Source organism: Mustela lutreola, chromosome 2 (assembly GCF_030435805.1).
Source record: "Mustela lutreola isolate mMusLut2 chromosome 2, mMusLut2.pri, whole genome shotgun sequence".
Taxonomy (NCBI): domain Eukaryota; kingdom Metazoa; phylum Chordata; class Mammalia; order Carnivora; family Mustelidae; genus Mustela; species Mustela lutreola.
This window is the reverse complement of record NC_081291.1, coordinates 177,240,584-177,263,286: the sequence shown is the minus strand read 5'-3', so window position 1 is coordinate 177,263,286 and position 22,703 is coordinate 177,240,584. Positions and strand designations below refer to the sequence as shown.

Genomic DNA, 22,703 nt, shown 5'->3' with positions numbered 1-22,703 from the left:
GTAATAACTGGATTTACTTGATATCTCTGCAAAGGGGACATTCTCATATAAAATGCCAAGAGAGAGAGCTAAATTTATGTAAGGGAGTTCCCAGGATCCTCATCAATCTCCCTGAATGACCAACACCTTGGATTGACTTAACATAATATATGTTTTTTAAATGTTTTGCCTTCCCTGTTCCTTGGGGCAGCTTTTAATGAAGCAGACAATGCAGTAAGATCGATTAGGTTAAAGAGAAAGGAAGAAGAGGAGTCAAAGAGGAAATAGGAGTAGAAAAGTAAAAGGGAGTGTGGAGAAAGAAGGTACACCAAATGCACATCATGACAGGCTGTATAACTGTGAGGGGTAGGTCATGCATCAGGCCTGGATCTTCCCAGCAGACCCTGTGCAAAGGGAAACACTATCAGTTATAAAAATTCACACACACACACACACACACACACACACACACAAAACTAACCCTTTGCTCATACCATTGCTGATACCAAGAGGTAGAGCTGTGCTGGTGTGAGGAGAGGATTACAGCACACCAGTCTGGGCCAAAGAACCAGACCCTCAGGCCCTGAGATGACATCAGGTGCCAGTTCAATTTCACATCTCACGGAAGAGGACCTTCCTCTTTGTAATTCTGGTGAAACCCCAACTCCTCAAAACCTCAGCAAGCTGAGCATTATCCTCCTTCTTCATCCTGTAGCAACCCATCATTTCTTAGAAAGAGCAGGTGCACAGCTCCCTCCCAGAGAAGCCTTGTGGGCAGCTTCAGGAAGAGGTCACTGCGCTGTCTCTTGCTTTCATTTTGTTTTGGTCCTGATGCATTAGACAGGGGTGTAGGAAAGTCACTCTGATCCATATGATGGGGCCCAGGTCCTGCTTAACATGGGGCATTATTCCAAGAGAGAAATTTGGAGAAAGTGCCAACAAGTAAGGAAAATATAAAATAAAGAAAAACAAATAAATAACTAAATTAAATGACTGCTAGTCTACATCAATGTACATATGTTTAACAAAATTATAGTAGGCACCTATTAAGCACTTCTTGGTGCACATACTGCTCTAAGAACTTTGCATTCATTCATTTAATCCTCCCGACAGCCCTGTGAGGTAGATATACTATTACATGTTTTGCAGATCCATACCTGAAGCACAGAGGATGGGTTTTCTCCACAACTCACACTGTTAGTAAGAAATGCAGCCAGGTTTAGAACCCTATGGGTCTCACACCAGAGCAGAGCTTTCCCATCTGTGAACTCCAATATCCACTTCTCCTCATCCTTCAGCCTCTGACACACATTCCTGAGGCTACCACTTCGGACCTCATTTCTTCTTGGGTTAGCCTGATTTCCCCAACATTGAAAAAAAAAGAAAGGAGGGGTGCCTGGGTGGCTCAGGTGGCTAAGCCTCCTACTCTGAATTTCACCTCAGGACATGATCTCAGGGTTAAAAGATGGAGCCCTTCATGGGGCTCCCCACTCAGTGGGGAGTCTGCTTAAAAGTCTCTCCTCTGCCCCGCCTCCCAGCCACAGCCACATACACACACACACAGGTGTGCTCTCTGTCTAAAAAAAAAAAATTAAAAAGAAGAAGAAATGTTAAGAGAAAACCTTGGAATGTTATTTGTGCTGCCCATACATCATCCCCAACATTCTTCTCAAAGACACAGCTGCTGGTGATATGTAATGAGCAGGCAACTGAGGAAGGACTGAGCAAGTTCTGTTCTAGAACTGGAAACTGGAAAGAATGCCAGAGACCTCAAGACAGTCTGTGGTCAGGGACGTAACTTGGATGAGAGTGGCTATCCCTAATTCTTTATTTCTCCTTCACTGCTGGGTCTCCATTCCTCTTTGCCTCACATGATATAACTTAGAGATTCACTTTTCTCTCTTGGCCCAATGACCTGCCTTGCCAGAAACTCACCAGCTTGAATTCTTCTGATGGCAAAACCTTCCTCCTGAGGTAGAGCCCACTTCTTCCACCCATCTTTGACCTCTGCAGAATTTCTCTTTTTTGGAAAAACCATATGGGCAAACACAGCAAACATCTTCCACATACTTGAGATTCTACAGCAGCTGTTTTGGAACCCCACTGAATTTTACATGTTTCAGTAGAGCTCTGATGGAGAGAGCCCCCAGAGACCTGTTGACACCTCATGGCAGAGTTTCACAAAATGTTCTAGGAAGAGATAATTTTCTGATTATACCACCAAATCCTGCTTATGAAGGCATTTTCCAACCACTTCATTTCCAGTGATGGGAATGTCTGAGGGTGAAATTAGACCCATGGTGCATACTTTCCTTTCTCCCTGTCATTTTTTGGTGTGCGCGTGTGTGTGTGTGTGTGTGTGTGTGTGTGTGTGTGTGTTTCCATTTTGGTGTTAGGAAGTTCTGCCTGAAAAGCTAGGCCTTGCTTTCCAAGCAACCCTACAAAATGTTCTTTTTCTCAAACATCTGGAAGCAATGGAACTAGGAGTTTCTCCCTGGACGTACTGTGTTCAAGTCCCCCTACAAAGGAATTCCATCATTCTGTGTCCCTTTTGCCCCTCTGTAACATATTTCTTCCTTCTCTTGCCTGACTGGACAGCTCTTCTTCAACCACCAGTTAGAAAGGCAACTCCTGCTCACCCCTTAGACCTTGGTTGAACTTCAATACTCAAGGCAGCCTTTCCTGAGCCACTCCAGCAGTGTTTCCAAAGTGTGGCCCATGGACTACTACATAAGAATGACCAGGGACCAGAAAAACAAATTATAATAAATTCCTAGGCGATTCATATGCACAGGAAAGTTTAAGAATCTCTGCTCTATACTGAATTAATTCCCATGCTCTACCCTCCCCTAGTCCCTGTCTACTCCTTCCTCATACTGGTAATTGACTTGTTCAACATCCTCATTCTGTATCAGACTATAATATATATTCAGGGACATTCCTGAATTTTAAGACTTTGGCATTTTCTAGTTTATAGTATATGTTCAATACATATTTGTTGAGTTGAACTGAAGCAAATCAATTTCTTAGAACTGTTCTTTTAAGTAATCTTTAATTTGAGGAACTAATCTACTTCCTTTTTTTTAAGATTTTATTTATTTATTTGACAGACAGAGATCACAAGTAGGCGGAGAGAGAGAGAGGGAGGAAGCAGGTTCCCTGCTAAGCAAAGAGCCAGATGTGGGACTCGATCCCAGGACCCCAGGACCATGATCTGAACCGAAGGCAGAGGCTTTAACCCACTGCCACCCAGGCTCCCCTCTACTTCCATTTTTAACAAAAAGTGATAAAGCAAATAAAACAACTTGATATGAACAATTTAGTCACATACCAGAACCAACAGGGTGATCATGTCTTTCTATGTTGAATTTGACTTCCCATCCATTCTGTTTGGTCTATGTGATCACCACCAATGTTCTGAATGGCAACAGAGGCATTATCTGGTAATTAAAAAGTAATTTTTACCCAGAAGATAAACTTTTGTCATAATGTATTTTGAAAGATTTTCAAGAACAAAGCTTAAAACAAAGCATTTTTTTAATGAAAATATAGTTAAAGAATGACAGTGATGCAGAAGGAAATTCTTTTTAATCACACATCCAAATCCCTTTTCTTATGTGAGGAGAGACTGGCTATTTAACTCACTAAAATGTCATAGCTCAAAAATTAACCAGTCAGGAAATAAGAGGTGTTGGCAAAGATTAAGAGAAAAGGGGAACCCTCCTATACTATTGATGGGAATGCAAGCTGGTGCAGCCACTCTAGAAAAGAGTATGGAGGTTCCTCAAGAAGTTGAAAATAGTGCTACCCTATAACCCAGCAATTGCACTACTGGATATTTACCTTAAAGATACAAATGTAGTGATCCAAAGGGGCACATGCACCCCAATATTTATAGCAGCAATGTCCACAATAGCCAAACTATGGAAAGAGCCTAGATGTCCATCAACAGATGAATGGATAAAGAAGAGGTCATACACACACACACACACACACACACACACACACACACACACACACGAATACTATGCAGCCATCAAAAAGAGAATCTTGCCATTTGCAACAATGTAGGTGGAACTAGAGGGTATTATGCTAAACGAAATAAGTCAATCAGAGAAAGATAATTATGTATGATCTCACTGATATGAGGAATTTGAGAAACAAGATGGAGGATCATAGGGGAAGGGAGGGGAAAATGAAACAAGATGAAACCAGAGAGGGAGACAAACCACAATAGACTTAATCTCAGGAAACAATTTGAGGGTTACTGGAGGAAAGGGGAGTGGAAGGGATGGGGTGGCTGGATGATGGACATTGGGGAGGGTATGCACTATGGTGAATGCTATGAATTGTGTAAGACTGATGAATCACAGACCTGTACTCATGAAACAAATAATACAGTATATATTTTTTAAAGATTTTATTTATTTATTTATTTGACAGGCAGAGATCACAAGCAGACAGAGAGAGAGGGAGGAAGCAGACTCCCTGCTGAGCAGAGAGCCCAATGCGGGGCTTAATCCCAGGACCCTGAGATCATGACCTGAGCTGAAGGTGGAGGCTTTAACCCACTGAGCCACCCAGGCGCCCCTACAGTATATGTTAATTTTAAAAATATCAAAGAAAAATGTCATAGCCCAGAAACAGAATTCTGGATTATGTATTAATCCAGAGAAAGATGACCAAGGAATTCTGAAGCAAAGCACTGTCATCTATGAATCTGGGATAATTCCCAGACCTTGATGGGGACTCCCCAAATATTCTCTCTCCACACACCAACTCAAAAGGAAAGTAGCATCCATGGGGGAGGAGCAGGTGGTGACAGAAGAAAAACCACAGTACATATAAAATAAACCAGCTCTGTTATGTTCCTGTATTCTCCAAGTACCAATAACAGGATTTAGTACAGAAAAATAATAAAATTATAAAAAAAAATTTTAATGCTAGTATCCACATAGATGTAAATGGTAAGTATTCACCCTTTCTGGTGACTGAGTAATATTCCATGGTAGGTAGATATATAGATACAGATAGCTATAGCTATAGCTATAGAAATAGATATACAACATCTTCTTTATCCATTCACCTGTCAGTGGACATCTCAGCTCTTTCCACAGTTTAGCTATTGTGGACATTGCTGCTATAAACATTGGGATGAATGTGCCCTCCAGATCACTATGTTTGTATCTTTGGGGTAAATATTATAGGAAATAAACTGAGGGTTGCTAGAGGGGAAATCGGTGGGTGGTGAAGTAATTGGGTGATGGACATTAAGAAGAGCACATGATGTGATGAGCACGGGGTGTTTTTTTTTTTTTTTTTTTAAGAATTTATTTATTTGGGGCACCTGGATAGCTCAGGGGGTTAAGCCTCTGCCTTTGGCTCAGGTCATGATCCCAGGGTCCTGGGATTGAGACCTGCATCGGGCTCTCTGCTCAGCGGGGAGCCTGCTTCCCCCTCTCTCTCTGCCTCTGCCTCTCTGCCTACTTGTGATCTCTGTCAAATAAATAAAATCTTTTAAAAAAAGAATTTTTTATTTATTAAAGACAGAGTGAGCAAGCAAGAGAGAGCAAGTAAGCACTAGTGGGGAAAGAGGGAGAAGGCAGACTTCCTACTGAGCAGGGGGCCCAACATGGGACTCAATCCTGAGACTCTGGAATTATGATTTGAGCTGAAGGCAGACATTTAATTGATTGAGTCACCCAAGCACCTGAACACTGGCTGTTATATGCAACTGATGAATTATTGAATGTTACATCTGAAACTAATAATGTACTATATGTTGGTTAATTGAATTTAAATTTTAAAAAAAGAAAAAAAACAATATTGCACTATATGTTAACTAAGTAAAAATTTAATTTCACTCTTTTCTATTTCTATTTTAAATAGAATAGATTCTTTTCTATTTCTATTTTAAGTGAAATTTTTAAAAATAAACTAAAATAAAATAAAATGCCAGTTGTGTCCAAATTAGAAGGACTTTGTTACTGGACATTATTTCCAGTACCCCATAAATAAAATCCCCAAAACACAGAATGAACCAAAGCTGAAGAAACACAAGCATAGAGGGAGAGGTTTTCACTGACCTTCCAAGAGTTAAATCTACTTGGTAACTATTGTCAGGAGGACCGATCAGTCTGTTGACTTTTAATAATAATGTTAATAATGTTAATGTTAGTAATAATAATGTTAATAATAATGTTTGGGCCAGGCACTGGAATTATTATTATCATTATTACTACTACTCTTGTAATTATTCTTATTTTATAGGTGAGACAATAGAGTTAGAGACTCTAAGTATCTGGCCCACAGTCACACAAATGGAAAGTGGTAGAGTTAATATCCTGGCTCTATGAGACGAGGGCCCATGCTGTCTGCACTGTGAAGGACTTGGGAAACTTCCGCTGTTAAGTCATAATTTCTTGATGAACTGGGGAAATGTAAGGTAGGAAAAAAATACCATATTTTGTTCTATGATTTCTGGTCCCCTCTGGGGTCTCACCAATGGGAGATGACATTCACCATTTTGGAATTCTTTCCGGGTACTAAAAGGCAAACCTGTCCTCAAGTCAGAAATGGTGAAAGGTCCTGAGGAACTTTGGTTGCCTAGGCAATTTATTATGACAATTCTAAGACTCTTTTCTAGGTATTTTTCCCCCAATGTCAAATCTTTGCAGTTGACGGGGCACTGATTAAGCACTGCCCTTTCACTTCTTTATCCCACATATGAAATCACATCCTTTTCTGGTTCAGGATTAAGAAGGCAATTTTTAAATCTTTTTTTTTGACTTGGAGAAACAACAATAACAAAAGTGAGAGGAACAAAGAAAATGACTTGTGATAGCCATTCAGTAATTACAGAAAAATGGAATTAAATTTTAGTCTAAAAATGCAGAGAAAGTGAGCCACCTTAATAGAAACAAGTGTAGTCACCATATGATTAATTGTTTTGTTTTCAGCCCTCTAAAAACCTTTGTCTTGTCTTCTCAAAACCCTTTCCCCTTTCTTTCTTTTTTTCAAAACTCCTGGGATTTTTTTTTTTTTTTTTTTTTTGCACATCTGCAAAACCAATGTTAGTTCCAGGTTCCTATTCTGGTGATGAACCAATCTGGCTTCCAGTCTCAGAAAAGAAGCCAGTTCTGGCCAGACAAACAAATGGAGGTGACCTAATACCTGGGGGAAGTGGGAGGTGGGGCCTCTTACTGATAAACTGCAAAGGATTTCAGGCCCGTCTGGTCCTCAGACCACAGACAAACTGAACCACATCAGAGCTCAGAGGCCATTGATGGCATTGTGGAAAAACAGGTGAATTTTACTTTCAAAGCACAGGGAGAGAATATGGCTAGAGAAAAATTCTAAGAATAAGCTAGGAGAATAGTTCTTTTTTTTTCTTCAAGACTTTATTTAAATTCCAGTTAGTTAACATACAGTGTATTGTTAGTTTCAGGTATACAATATCTCCATAATGATGATTTATGCCTTCAAACTAAGGCTGATTTAAAAAAACAAACAAACAAACAGCATTTGATGCTAACAATAAAGAGAAGTAATGTTCTTGGTTTGTGACTTCTCTTTACACTAATAAAAATATTTGAGTCTGTCAGGTTTTTGTTGACCTCTATTAAATTCAGGTAAACTTGGAAGCGAACAAAACTGAAAATCTGTACTCTTTGGAAAGGGACAAAATTATACTTTGGAATAAGAGATTTTTAAAGGTCAGAAGAGAATGCTCTTAGGGCCTTTGGGGCAGAAACCAAAATCAGGTTTATTCTCCTCACCAGTGAAGAAAAACTAAGCTATTTGTGACTATCAGAGTGGTACTTTCTTTGAGGAAAAAGATTGCAAACAATTCTTGGAAACGCTACCTCTCTAAGAAGATGGCATTTTTATGAATTGAGGGAAAAGGCATGAGCAACATATGGAGTACATTTCCCCTTATAACACTGATCTGTTTAAAATTGAGGGGAAAACCTCTTGGCAAGGTGTACTGGCCAAGCCAATGGCAAAAGTCATTTCAGTTTATCCTGATTCCTTTCCATGGTCCACCTCCCAGCCTGCCGGACATCCGGGCTCTTGATTTACAAGCACTGAATTAAAAAACAAGCCGCTGAAGATGCCTAGAGAACCCCTCTTTCCCTTGGCCTGTGTTGTGTTTTTGCCCCATGTCTGCTGATGATGTAAGGGAAAAGATCTAAAGATTTTCCAGAAACAAAGTGAATTTCAAAGAGCATCAGAAGTGACTGGTTTTTGAAGTGTTGCCTAGCCTAAGGAAGACCTCACAGAATGGGGAATCTGGTGTGGGACATTTCCAAAGGCAGTGACTGCCCAGTGCAGTTTGCCCTGGTCTCTCCTGGTTTGGGCACTGAAGGTCTGGTGTCCCTGGAAACTTCTCAGTCCCAGACAAACTGGGACAGTCAGTCACCCCAGTAGGAGCCTCTGGATGTCTTTGTGTCTCAGATGTTGAGAAAGAAAAGTCTTAGCAGTGATCAGAACAACTTGTCTAATCTGAACGAGGGAGAAAATAGAAATAAAAACTTTGAGAATAGCAGTTCACATTCATAGAGTCCTTGTTTTGTGTCAGGACTCTGCTGGATGCTTTGTAAACATTATTTCAGTTAGTTCTGCTTACATCATTGAGAGTTATTTATTATTGTCCCCATGTTGCAGATAAGGAAAGTGAGGAACAGAAACATTCAATTAACTTGCCCAAATTCACACAACCAGTAAGGAGAGGGCCAGAATGAATATCATAAAGTACCCTGAACTAGACCAAGAGTGATCTCTCCCACCCAAATTCAAAGTCTCCTCACACCCCATGTGCAGCCTGTTTAAGCTTTAAGATGGAAATGGAACAGACATATTTCTTCTTTTTTTGCTATCCTAGGAACTGCTAAATGCCCGATGCCCCCTAAAGGACAGAATCCATAAGTTTCTATGGAAGAAAGCTTTAAACTCTTACAGCAAGTTTACTTGAGTTCTGCATCAGTTAAGACCTTCAGTACCTTCTCTCTGAAACATTCTTTTGGTTGTTGATCCTGGGCACTGGGCAACCTCTTGAGAGCTAAGTACCCTGCCAGACGGCTGCCTGGGAGCCCTGTGTAATCCCTCTCTCAAGGAGCAGTGGTGTTGTTTGAGTAAAGTTGCCACCATAATCCCTTGGCTTACTGTTTAAGAGTATTACGGGTTCTTGGAATAGACTTGTGGAGAAAATACAATTAAAAGAAATGTTAACAGTGTTGTATTCGAATACAGAATGTGTAGTTGCGCAGGAGGAGACAGCTTGCCCCAGACTGGCCACCAGAGGATTTACTTAGGGAGAGAAGCTGTTTTACTTAATCTGGTTTCCTACATAAAAACAGAATGCCAGGAGCTTGTGGCTCTGATAGGAGGGAAGGAGAAAAGGCATTTTGGATGTTTCTCCAGGTTAACACTTAAAATTGGGCAAATGGAAAACACATCCAACTGGGAGTCTAACCATAGATATGTTTGAATGGCAAATTCAGACTTTCACATTTTAAATGAGAGCCCTTGACATCTCTCTCTCTCTCTCTCTCCCTCTCTACATGTCTAAAAACACATGTATCGATGACTCGTGGGCCAGAGACCACCACCACGCATTTGTAGTGTAATGCAAGTGGCTCTATTCTTTTTTGTATCCAGACCATCTGTTTTTGACTTAGTGCTCTATTTGACTTCCGAAAACTTGACCCACCTCAACGTCATGACATTCTATTTCCCCCAAGGGCACCCTCCACTATGAAAGTAAAGCAGAAGCATTAGGAGCAGCTGGCTTGAAGGAAGCACTTTCTAAAGCCAGTCTCATAAAGTTTCCAGATTCTCAAGGAAACAAATGACTCATGGAGCTCTTGGTGTAGGCATCTAGTGCTTCCCAAAATTTCCACAGACGTAATGATGAAATGGAATCTATCTGAGGAACCGACCTTTGTTCTGGGGCTATTACAACTTAAATACACTTCTGCATCTTACTGGCCACCTGTGAGCAGCTCCCTTTATGTTTGTTGGCCACAGTCTCAGGGATCTATTTCCATCCATCTGTCTGTCATTCATCTCTCCCTTCACCCACCCATTCATTCATTTAACAAACATTTAGGGCCTGATTATAGGTGCTGGGAGTATAACAAAGAATAAGACAGATAAGGTTTATTCTCTAAAGTAGTTCAGAGTCTAGTAGAGAGACATTAAACAAGGAAACAATTAAATAAACAAAATGTTTTCAATTAAATAAACAAGTGCCATAAAGAACAAATAAAGGGAATGCTATAGAGAATGATGTGGGGGAGAAGGAGCCTCTTTACACAGGGAATGCCCTTTTAAGGAAATGACATTTGGGTTCAGATGGGAATCAATTAAAATTTTGAAAGATGGAAATCACAGGCCAAAAGAATTATAAATGCAAAGTTCTTGGGGACAGCAATAATCTTGGTGAGTTACTGGAACAGCAAGAAGGTCATCATGATTATAGGAAAATGAGCATAGTTGAGTCAGGTATTCGATGGAGCTGGAGGTTCATATAGGGCTTTTTAGGCTAAGGGGAGTTTGCATTTTATTTTAAGTGCATCAAAAATTCATTAAAAGGTTTGGGGGTAGAAGAGTGATATGATCTAACTTATAATTTTAATGATGCTATACAGCTGCTAGGTGGAGAATGAGAGGTCGTGTGATGGGGGTACAAGAATGATTGAAGGAAGAACATCTAAGACACTATTAGAGTAAACAAATGAGAAATGACAGTGACTTGGACTTATAGTAGAGACCGTAAGAGGTGAATATGTTAGTAATAGGTTTGAGATAAACCTGACAGGTTTACCATGATCTAGATACGGGAGATGAGACAAGAGGAGAATCAAGGATTACTCTGAAGTAGTGGGTTTATGCTCTTGGGTAGGTGGTATTGCCATTTCATTGCTCCCCATCAAAAATCTTAAGCGGTAGGTAGAATGAGTCCTGCTAATTTTTCTCCCCTTTATTCCATGTTGTCTTGGGATGCAAGAGGTTATTTATGCTTCCTGTGGTTAATATCTATAGTGAAAGCCTTCCAATGCAATCTATTTCTACACATATCTCACAACAAGCAAAAACTTGTTGGGGCCAGAGCTACATAAACTGTCAACAGAAAGGGATCTGAGAACATGAGAGAATGAACAAAGGGTGGCATTCTGATTCTGCAGTCCTCCTTTGCTCCTTGAAAGAAGTAATTTGATTGAGTCATTAGTAAGTGGGAATGCTAAAAGTGACATTGGGCGACAACCTGAAATGTTTTTTCTCCAGACTAATCTCCAAAGCCTAATAGACTCCCAGAGACTGCTTCTCTGAAGAAAGTATTATATTTCCATATTTCATGTAGTTTAAGAGAGAATATAAAAGGTCTTGTGCATTCACTCTGGGGGCACTTCTCAGATTGCCTTTATTAAAATAATTACTCTTCATACTAGTATAACCCTTTTCTTCTAAAGGTGGAAAATTTTGTGGTCTGCAAACTCCTTACTATGTGATATCCATTTGAATCTAAATTAATTTCATTTTACCATACTCTGGCACTTACAGAGGTTGGTAACCAGAGACCAGAAGTAACCCGGTACAGGAATAGTTCTCTAGTAGACTTATGAACTGCAACCAATTGGTGCATGAAGTAGGCAAAAGACTTCTCTGAGAGCATTCTAAATTCTCCTGTTGGTTGGGAGCACCCTGTTTATCTGAATTCCTTCAGCCAGCAAAATTTCATCCATCAGCTCAGCATCTTGAATAAGCACCCAGGGAGTTGCACTGGAAAAAATTACTTCTAAGACAAACATTCCATCAGAATGACTAGAACCAAAATGCAAAATCATTGACTCCATGAAGATAATACCTAGAGCCATTTAATAATCCTGGCAGTGGAATTTTTATATGCATGCTTTAAAATGTGCCACAAAAAAGAAGGCTTTTTAAATAGAATTTCAATCTGCATGCCTTGTCGACAATATTGGAAAAAATAGAAACCCAGGTAGAAAATGTAATAGGTAGCCTTTCTGATATAGCAGATGACTCATGACCACCCCCCTCCTCAGAAATCTCTTAAAGGCATAAGCCACAATTATAGCCAGTCCTCAGCATTGCTTTGCATGACATTTGAACTTAGAAAAAAGAGTATTATGCTAACCCCTTGGTGCTGAATGTTTGACCTTGAGGCTTACTCTTGCTCCTTTTTTGTCTCAATCCTCGTGACTGCAAATGCTATTATTAGTCATAAGATTGCTCAGTCACTTTTAAATTCCAGCCATGATATTTGACTCTCTGGCCTAAATATATAAGGGAACTCAAACTCTTAATTATTTCTAAGGGGCTAATTCTTTTAATCTTTCCTATATACTCTAAATTTTCCCAGCTCCCTATGGAACTGGGAACATAGTTTTTAGCAATGTATGCCATTAATCCTTCACTGAGCAGAGAAAAAAATGCAGAGGACATTCAGCATTGATACCAATGAGTTAAGTTACTTGAGGAAAGTCATGAAACCTCTGTTTCACATAATAAATAGAAGATAATATGTACATGAAGGGTTATTATATAAATGATATATATTACATGTAAAATTCCTGGCACACAAAAAAGCATTCACTAATTAGCATATATTAGTGATTATTACTATATCGTTTCATTTATGTAAAGGTAGGAGCTGACTGAACATGATTTTCCATTTTAGTCTATGTCTGGTAAGGCTTATTTTAGCCTTAAAATCTCTTATATTATGACTTTACTTTTCATGACCACACAAAATCATAACACATTCAATATGCTATTTAGAACAATCTGTTTAAGAGAAACTCTATTAACTAAGTTTAGTCTGAAAGTCTATCCCAGTCCATCCATAAAACATCATACAAGTGCAAAAATGCAAAAAGAACCATAAAGTCATGAATCTTAGAGTTCAAAGTATTGTTAGAAATCAAATAGTTCAAAGCCTATTACCTACAGATGTTGAAACTGAGGCCCTTTATAAAGATAAGCAACTTTGGGGCACCTGGGTGGCTCAGTGGGTTAAAGCCTCTGCCTTTCGCTCAGGTCATGATCCCGGGGTCCTGGGATCAAGCCCCGCATCGGGCTCTCTGCTCAGCAGGGAGCCTGCTTCCTTTCCTCTCTCTCTGCCTACCTGTGATTTCTGTCTGTCTAAATAAATAAAATTTAAAAAATTAAAAAAAAGATAAGCAACTTTTACAAGACCATGGGACTTAGTGGTGAGATAATATCAGAAGACTAAGCCCCAGTTAGGTTTATAACTAGAAACCTCTCCTACTCTTTTAACCTAATGATAATCTTTCAGAGAGCTTGACTTGCATGGTATTACAAATCAGTGATAAATTTGGGGCTAGATCATTTGTTATCAGTGAGAATTACCCAATTCAGATACTCTCCAAGGGTTCATCTAGCTCTAAATATTTTATTATTCATCTGTTTGTTATTCAAGGATACCCTTCACAACATGGACACATGTTGTTCATCAACCTCCAAAATATTCTGCTCTTCTAGCCAGACATTGTCTTATGATCCCACAAATATTTATTCCATTGCCAAATCTTTCCCCATATGCATAATAACCTCCACTTTCTTCTTTGTTTATACAACTCCTATTCATTCTGCAAAACCCAGTTTCCCACCTCCTCCCCAATACCTTTCATTTCTCTGGCTCTCATGACTCTTCCTCTCTTCTGAACTCTTATAGTCTCCAAGGTGTGTCTATATAACTAAGAACACAATTATCTACTGTGTAGGACATCCTCCCCAATTGTTTCTTGTGTACATCTTATCTTCCCAAATAGATTGGCTGCCCCATGAAGACAAGTACCACAGTTTAGGCTTATCTAATTGCAGTAAAGCAGAACACTGAGATGAATGCTCATAGCAGGTACTCAATTAACATTCAGTTGATTGGGCAAGGGGGCAGAGAGGAGAATAAACACTTTCTTGTTTCTCTAACCATTCTCAATAAACTTGAAACAGCTAAGTTTGATTGAGGTTTTGAAATAATTACAACTAATAAGGAAGGATAGGGAAGAACAGCACTTAGGCTACTTATAATCCTATCCTACAATCTTTTCTTTGAAATGTAGAGAATATTCAGTTGAGAATGCCCAAGGGGCTGATCGTTGTTTCTAAAGGAGGTGTCCACTTCTGCATCATCAGTTTCTGGTGATAAGTCTTACCCTTGGAAGCATAACTTATTTTCTGGGGTAAGAAAAACCTTATTGAATCCCATGTGATGAAAGATGAATAATATGGAGCTCTATGAGCCAAAATTAGTAAAAGCAAACAAACAAAGCATACTCGTTCATATCAGAATGCCACACCTTCATTATATAAGCATGAAGTAGCATCAGGCACATCTTAGGAAAAGAGTTCTTATTCCAGCTTCTTTTTATTTTTTATGTATTTACTGAGTGCCTCATGATAATAATAATGGAATATTAAGTATTAAATAAATATAATTCAAAAGTTAAGAGGCCCAGTGCAAGAGTCAAACAGTCTTGTATTCTGGGCCTATAACTTGGTAACTTTATGGGCAAGTTGCTTAACATGTCTGTACTTTACTTTCCTCACCTATAAGTAGGAATAATAATAATACAAATTTAAAGGTTTGTTGTAAAGATTAAAATGAGCTAACACATGAAAAAACATGGAATTAAGTATGTAGCACTTAGTAAACACTCAGTAAATTTTATTTATCATTATTAGTATTAAATATAATGTCATACACTGTGCTTGGCAATTAGTATATATTTATTAGATATAAAATTTGTAAAAGTTTATGAGTGTGCTCATTGATATATTCCAACACTAAGAGGAGATCCTAGCCCATGGGAGGCACTGAGTGAATAATTGTTAAATGGATGACTGGTTTCATTTGCTCCACACAACGGCCTTACAATATGGTAGTCTCTCAGAATACAACGCTGAGCAAGACAGAGGCCTAACCTTCAGGTCTAGTGCAGAGAAAGAGAAGGACATGCAAGGAAGGCAGAGAAGTCAACAGACGAGTCGTATACAGGGTAAGCGCTCTGATAAGGTAATATAGTGCATTTGGGTAGAGGTATAATGAATACCTAATTTAAACTCAAGGGAACAAACAAGGCTTTCTGAAGGAAATGACGGCCATACTGACATGTAAAAAGTAACTCAGAGTTTGTCTGGGAAATTAGAATTACAGCAGTCCCCCCTTATACAAGCGGGTTATGTTCCTAGACCCTCAGTGGATGCCTGAAGTGGTGGATAGTATTGAGCTCTATATATACTATGTTTTTTCCCACCCATACATACCTATGATAAAGTTTAATTTATAAATTAGGCACAGCAAGAGATTAACAATCACTAGATTGTTAATCACCAGAGCAATTATAACAATACACTGTAATTTGGTCTCTCTCAAAATGTCTTATACTATACTCACCCTTCTTCTTGTGATGATGGAGATGACCAAATGACTGTGTGATGAGATGACATAAGGTGAATGACACAGTTGTGACATAGCATTAGGCTACTGTTGACCTTCTGACCACACACATAAGAGGATCATCTGCTTCTGCACTGCAGTTGACCTTGGGTAACTGAAATCCAGGAAAGCAAAACTCCAGATGAAGATACTGCAACAGCATAGAGTCAGTCCAGAAGGTGAGAGAGTGGGTCACTTTCTTTAACTGTATGTAGCTCAGTATAGATGCAGTGAGAGGGGAGAGAGGAGAAAGGACACTGCAGAGGTCAGCAGGGTGCTGAGTATAGTGCCAGGGATGTGGACTTGATTCTGATGGCCATGGGACTGCTTCAGTGGGCTTTAGAATTGTCACTGATGGCTTCCTCCCTTTCACTGGGTTCTCAGAGTCCTAACAGTGACCCTGAGCTAGATTAACCTTGGTATTCATTTGCATATTTGTGAGTCCACATTGCTAGAATTATAATAGTTTATGGCCTATTTTTTACCATCTTTGTGTTAGAGATCTCTAAGACCAAAACTATCTTGAGTCTTACAGAGGTTGGTGGTACTTATCAAGAGTAGATCCAATTGGATCCGTTACTCGTGTCACAGAACTTGTCACTTGGCTATCTCACTAATACCATATTATGATTCAGTCAGTTGATCTCTCTGGGCTAAGTTTATAGCAAGGGTGGCAAGTTAACTTATTGTTCTTGGTTGATTCAGCCTCAGAAAGAGTATGTTTCATATTATTTTGTAGTATTAAATGTCAGTGGAGAATTTTCAGGGAAGAAAGTGAGTGACAAGATGTGGAACAAAAAAGTTCCAGAATCCTGTATACCTTTCATTTAACATGTTCTTGATGCCAAGCTTTAATGTGCATGAATACTGTATTACTCTGGATGACTTTCTAAGTTGTCCTCCAGCCAACCTGAAATTCTCTTTATCAGAATTCAAGGTGACAATGTTACGTAAGGAGAATACTAACAGATCTTCAGCAGGGGATTTCGAGGGAATTATATTCACCAAAAGCAGACTTTCATGTAAATGGATCATATAAATTGGCATAAATATCTGACAGAATCTAAATTAAAACAATCCTTTGCCGTCACCCTGAGCCATATGTGAACTGGTGTATCATTGAAGAATGAGCTGGTTACTGGTTAATGTCTCGGGAAAATTAAAGAACAGGGCATGTGTTCAAAACTGGAATCTGGTCCTGGACTATGAGCTAAGAAAAGGCAAGCTTTGTTTCTGGAATTAAAAACTGGGGGTATGGGCACCTGGGTGGCTCAGTGGGTTAGGCCGCTGCCTTCGGCTCAGGTCATGATCTCAGGGTCCTGGGATCGAGTCCCGCATCGGGCTCTCTGCTCAGCAGGGAGCCTGCTTCCCTGTCTCTCTCTCTGCCTGCCTCTCCGTCTACTTGTGATTTCTCTCTGTCAAATAAATAAATAAAATCTTAAAAAAAAAAAAAAAAGAAAACTGGGGGTAAATATCATATAAGTTGTGACCTTAGAAGGATAATGAGGAGGAGCACATGGTCAGTCAAGCGTCTGCCTTTGGCTCAGGTCATGATCCTGGGGTCCTGGGATTGAACAAGCACATCAAGCACCACCTTGGCTTCCTGCTCAGTCGAGCTCCCTGCTCAGCCTGGGATCCTGCTTCTCTCTCTTCCTCTTGTGCTCTCACATGGGTGTACTCTTTCTCAGATAAATAAATAAGATCCAAAAAAAAAAAAAAAAGGATGGTAAGGAGCTTCAGAGAACCTAAACAAATAAGGGGGAAAATCCTTTTGATGATTCTCTGAGCCCCACTTCCCCCTCACTATTATGTTTTGATTCCAGAGTGATGAGAGGAATGAGGGCTGGGAGACATAGGAGGGAGCAAGGGTGGGGAACTGGAGGTAAAGAAAGGAATGACAAGATGAAAGGAGTGGTGGAGAGCATTCTCTAAACCATTCAGAATTTAGGGAGTAGAACTGAAGATAGGGGAGCGCAAGCGTGCCATTCCCCTTGCTCACCACCAACACGAACACCAAGCCAGGAGGCACGCCTACTGGTTGAAAGTACAAATGTCACTCAGGGACAAGTAGGGTCAGCTATGTGGTGCGAGACGGGACAAAACATGAGAAGAACCATTAGAAATGTCAGCTGACGGCTAAGAAGACCCGTCAGCCAGCCAGTGAGTCCAGAGCACTTGCTTTGTGTTCCGTTGCTACAAAAGCCACCACTGCAGCAGCCTCCATGGACAGGGCTGAGAGAGGCCTGAGCAGAGGAGCACGGTGAGGCCCAGAGTGTGGGGGAGGCAGTGGCTTATAACCCAGATAGATGTGTTGTTTGAAGCAGGCAATAAATTGCTAGCACTCTCCTAATAGAAAGAATGGCTCAAATGTGTACCATTTCATTCATCCCATTTTGATATCTGGAATATGATAAAATTCAGACTTCCCTTGTTTAATTAGCCATTAGGCTTGATGAAGAACATTTTTCAGGTTACACAAAAAATGATGGAAAAGTAAGGTGTGTCTGCCAGAGAAGAGGCAAAGGAAGGCCAGCCTGAAAAGGCAAAAGAACAGAAGAAAATAGCCACCTTTACTCTAAAATCCCTGAGAACATTTCAGCAGACACTGGGATTTTTAACTGAAGGAGGTGATATGGCTAATCCTGATGTGCCTTCGGATGCTTAATTCAAAGTTCAGCAAAAGTTTAAAAGGAAATGAAGTGAAAATTGATCACTTGGTATATAATCACTGGAGAAAGAGATCCACCCCAAAAATATTTCTGCCATGGAATTTTTTCAATGTCCTACTTTTGAGAATTCTTTCAATAATAGAATTTTTTTTTAATTCCATACTAAAGTGTTTGAAATAAAGGAATTATCTTTTAAAGGGAACTCGCTGTGTCATTGTATTCTCAAAATGCTCATTTTTGTTTGTATGTGCTTTAAAAGATTACAGGGCATAAAAGATGGGGAATATATCCATGGGGATAAAGATGGAGAATTACAGACTCCTTTCCAGTAGACTGGAAGCTAGTTAATAAAAATACCCATATATAATATCAGTGGCCTTGCAAAAACATTTAGGTAGTAAACTGAAAAATGATTTATCACAGGGAAAAACTTGTATCCTTTGACATTAGTGCATAATATAAGCAGGAGTATGTACCCGAGAGGACTTGTGTTAACATATGTAAGTAATACCGTAATAAAAATTTTTTGAATAGTAACTAGAGGTTCTGGCTTGAGAAATCAGTAATAGGGTGATGCACATTGGCCATTGTGAATAAGAATCAGGGTAGTTAAGGGGGAATAGCTCTCCTTTTTTTGGCCAAAGAACTACTTAAAACATAATCTTAGCCTTTTGGAACATTAAAGGTGATTAAGACTTTAAAATTATTTTGTTCACCCCATTTTATAGTTGTGAAAAAAGGCAAGGCATTCCCCGTGTTGTGATATCTAGAGGTAAATTGCTTGCCTGAGGTGCTAAGGGCTAGGAAGCGGCCATTAATAGATTGAGACTATCATCTCGCCCTTTCCAAGAAAGCATACAATATAAATTCCAATGTGCTTCTAGATTTTCATGACCTAATACATAAGATCTGATTGAAATTACAGAAATGGGACATCTTAACATGCCAATGTTTGTAGAATGAACCTCACAAAATCATTATGGAAATACATAATGTTAAGGGATCTTAACTTGAGAAAACAGAAGCCAATGGTGGGGGGGAAGACATTATAAATAGATAACATCTGAAACAGAACTCCTTTAGGTCCAGGAAGGAAGCCTGAGGTGGGTATTCAACAGCTGTATTTAGAGGAATGACTACTGGGGGTAGTACTCTCCTCCTAATGAGGAAAGAAGAGGAAATGAATTTAAATTACAACCGAAGGAATTTAAGTTAGATGGAAAGATCTTATTGGCAGTGAAGGTTTCATGAACCCTGGAAAAGATTCCTGGGGAGGTTTTCAGATTCCCTATCTGGATATATTTAAAAGAAGAGAGATCTCTATCAGCCCAGGGTGGTTGAGGTAGAAACCTGCCTGGAATTCGCTTTCAGCTGAATTCTGTAAATCCAGATTAACTCCTGACGATGCTGACGATGTCAGAGACGGTAAATGCTAGGCAATGGCAAGAAACTTGTCCCTTAAAAAAACAAAAATCTCACCCAAAGTAATCATTTCCTTGAAAAATCAACTGGCGTGTGCTAGTTGGTTATAAGTGGAATGAACAAGTATAATACATTCTGGCTTTTATTTTCTTTTTAATCTGGTTTCCAATGGAAAGAAGCCTTATGAAATCTCTCTGGCAGTCTATGCCCTGCTTAATGCATTTTTAGTTTTCTTCTTTAGGCTGGTTACAACCAAATCTCTTAGAAGAAACTAGCCTAGATAGCGATATATGTGCCCCGGAGTAAACAATTTCAGAGGAAATGACCTCTCCCCAACACTCTAAAAGAAAACTTCTTTCCCTCCTAATTGAAAGAAACATGAGCAGCTGATTCCTCTACTATTATCATCTCTCCTTCCTTACCCTCACGCAGGCTCCAGCAACTTCTCTGCAACTTACAGAATTTCCCCTTATTTCCAGCGTATGAACAGCACCTACACTCACAGTTCATACCAAAATTCTCTCATTTGTTGTACTTGTCTGTTTATACAGCTGTGCGTCTATTTGCCCCATTGTGTTAACCCCCTCTATTGTCTGTTTTTTATTGTGAGCTCCTGGAGGCGAGGAATGAAGTCTGTTTAATTTGGTTTGCACAATGCTGCGTGGACACAGGTGGACCCTGTGTGACTGTGCTTGACGGTGATGGTTCCTGGCATGACTAGATGCTCCAAAAAATAATGATAAAATGTAAACGTCATGGGATAATCAAAGTTGGAGAGAGAGGACTCAATTCAAAGAGTCTGTGTCATACCATGATCCTCCTATATGCAGTACACGAATGACATAATGGGTGTCAGGGACCACATTAAGCAGTGTGGACAAAGGTCCAGTCAACAACTGGACAGTCTATTAAGTAAGGGTCTGAAACCACAGAAAACAAGATTGAGTTTATTTGGAAGCTCGCCCTTTATCACGGCCATCCTTTCCCTTGTTACATAAGCCCAGTCTTGCTGGGATTCACAGCTCAGAGCATCATCTGTCAATGCCCACTGCCATATTTGACACTCCATGGAAGACTACCAAGGTCATACAGTATCTTGACCTTCTGACTTCTTTGCTTATACCCCAGAAAGAACAAAAGTTATTTTCACCATAACTAATAATTCTTCCTTCCTACCAATCAATTACTGCACAACCCCCTCCAACCTAACTTAACACCAGTCTTCCTCCCTGACCCAAGAGGAGAGAGACAAGTTGATCCATGATTCTTAGTTGCGTTAAAAATTTCCTGTGCCTATTCATTCCTAAGAGTCTCAAAGTTACATCAAAGAGCAAAATGATTGATGAAAACCCTTCCCTCAGGGGATGCAAAGGAAATGACATTTCATTTAATTCAACAAATATTCTCTAGGCACCAATTATTTTTAGGCACACTTGTTGTGGCTAGGGAGGGAGAAGGGAGCAAAACATACTCAATCTTCAAAATGTGTGTGTGTGTGTGTGTGTGTGTGTGTATGTGAGTTAATTTAAGGTTTAAACAATCTTAAATATAATAAGAGTGCTTTATTGTAGAATCATGGTGAACATTAGATGATGCAATATATATGTAAAATATAGTTAGCACAGAGCCCATCACATAAGTCATTCTCAGTAAGTAATAGCTGTTACTATTATCACTGAGTTATGGTTTCTTTTAGAGTCATTTCTTTTAGAGGTCTCCCTTGGAAACCAAACTTGACTTTAGAATATGAGCAATATAACGGTTAGGGGAGCCATCACATTCAAGTGCAAAAATAACCTATCATCTAGAACATGGAAGTAAATATCTATCCACCAAAATTGGAGCTCAGCCATATCTTGATGTCCGGAGACAGTCTGGTTCTCATCCTGTTTTTCTTATGAAGCTTCTGGAGTGTTTCAGAATCTCAGTCATATCCCCAAAACACACATATTTTCCTTCCTGCTTCCTCCTACATGCTTTGGAGCATGGTTATTCCATAAGACAAGTGACTAGAAAGACACACTTACTTCAAAGGTATATTTTTAGGGCATGATTTTAATTAGTTGGCTGTTACTCAATCAGTATCATCAATTCGAGTTAGACAAGAATCAGTCCACTTTTGGGTCACCTGGGTGGCTCAGTTGGCTGAGCTCTACCTTCAGCTTAGGTCATGGTTCCAGGGACCTGGAATTGAGCCCTGCATCGGGCTCCTTGCTCAGAGGGGAGTCTGCTTCTCCCTCTCCCTCTACCCCTTCTCCCACTTGTGCTCTCTCTGTCTCTCTCTCTGTGCTCTCTTACTCACTCTCTCTCTCTCTCTCTCTCAAATAAATAAATAAAATCTTAAAAAAAATAAAAGAATAAATCAACTTTGGGGGGACCTGGGTGGCTCAGTTGGTTAAATGTCTGCCTTTGGCTCAGGTCGTGATCTAAGAGTCCTGGGATCCAATCCCATGTCAGCCTCCCTGCTTGGCAGGAAGTCCGCTTCCTTCCCACCCTGCTCATATTCTCACTCTCTCTCTCTCTCAAAAAAATGAATAAAATCTTCTTTTTTTTTTAAAGAATAAATCAACTTTTTTTAAAATGTACTTTTTTATTAATTATTTTTATTAAAATATAATGTATTATTTGTCCCAGGTGTACAGGTCTGTGAATCGTCAGGCTTACACAGTTCACAGCACTCACCATAGCACATACCCTCCACAGTGTTTAAAAGAATAAATCAACTTTTCACTGGAAATAAAACAAAGTCAAATTTTAATCACCCAAGATTTTTTTTTTTTTAAAGAATGGCAATTTTTTTTTTAAGATTTATTTATTTATTTATTCTTCAGGGAGAGAGGGAGAGAGAGCGAGCACAGGCAGACAGAATGGCAGGCAGAGGCAGAGGGAGAAGCAGGCTTGCTGCTGAGCAAGGAGCCCGATGTGGGACTCGATCCCAGGACACTGGGATCATGACCTGAGCCGAAGGCAGCTGCTTAACCAACTGAGCCACCCAGGCGTCCCGAGATATTTTTTTTTTAAACTTGCCCAAAACAAATTGCTTCACAGGTCAACTTGATGAGGTATAGTGTTTAACTTACCAATTACTCAATTGCATAGTTAAACATATGAATGGACCATAATGCAAATGGCAGGATGATTGAATCCAA

The 22,703-nt window shown here is 39.6% G+C and overlaps 1 protein-coding gene across 3 annotated transcripts in view; it reads left to right on the top strand.

Moving 5' to 3' along the window:
• The window catches only part of COL8A1 (collagen type VIII alpha 1 chain), a 162,604-nt gene that overhangs the window by 70,335 nt on the left and 69,566 nt on the right, over positions 1-22,703 (top strand). The window contains exon 2 of one of the 3 annotated variants that reach the window (XM_059164368.1): positions 6,250-6,424. The exons of the other annotated variants lie outside the window; for them this stretch is intronic. The gene's annotated coding sequence lies outside the window, so the exon portion shown is untranslated. The remainder of the gene's footprint in view (positions 1-6,249; positions 6,425-22,703) is intronic. 3 annotated transcript variants of the gene reach the window in all.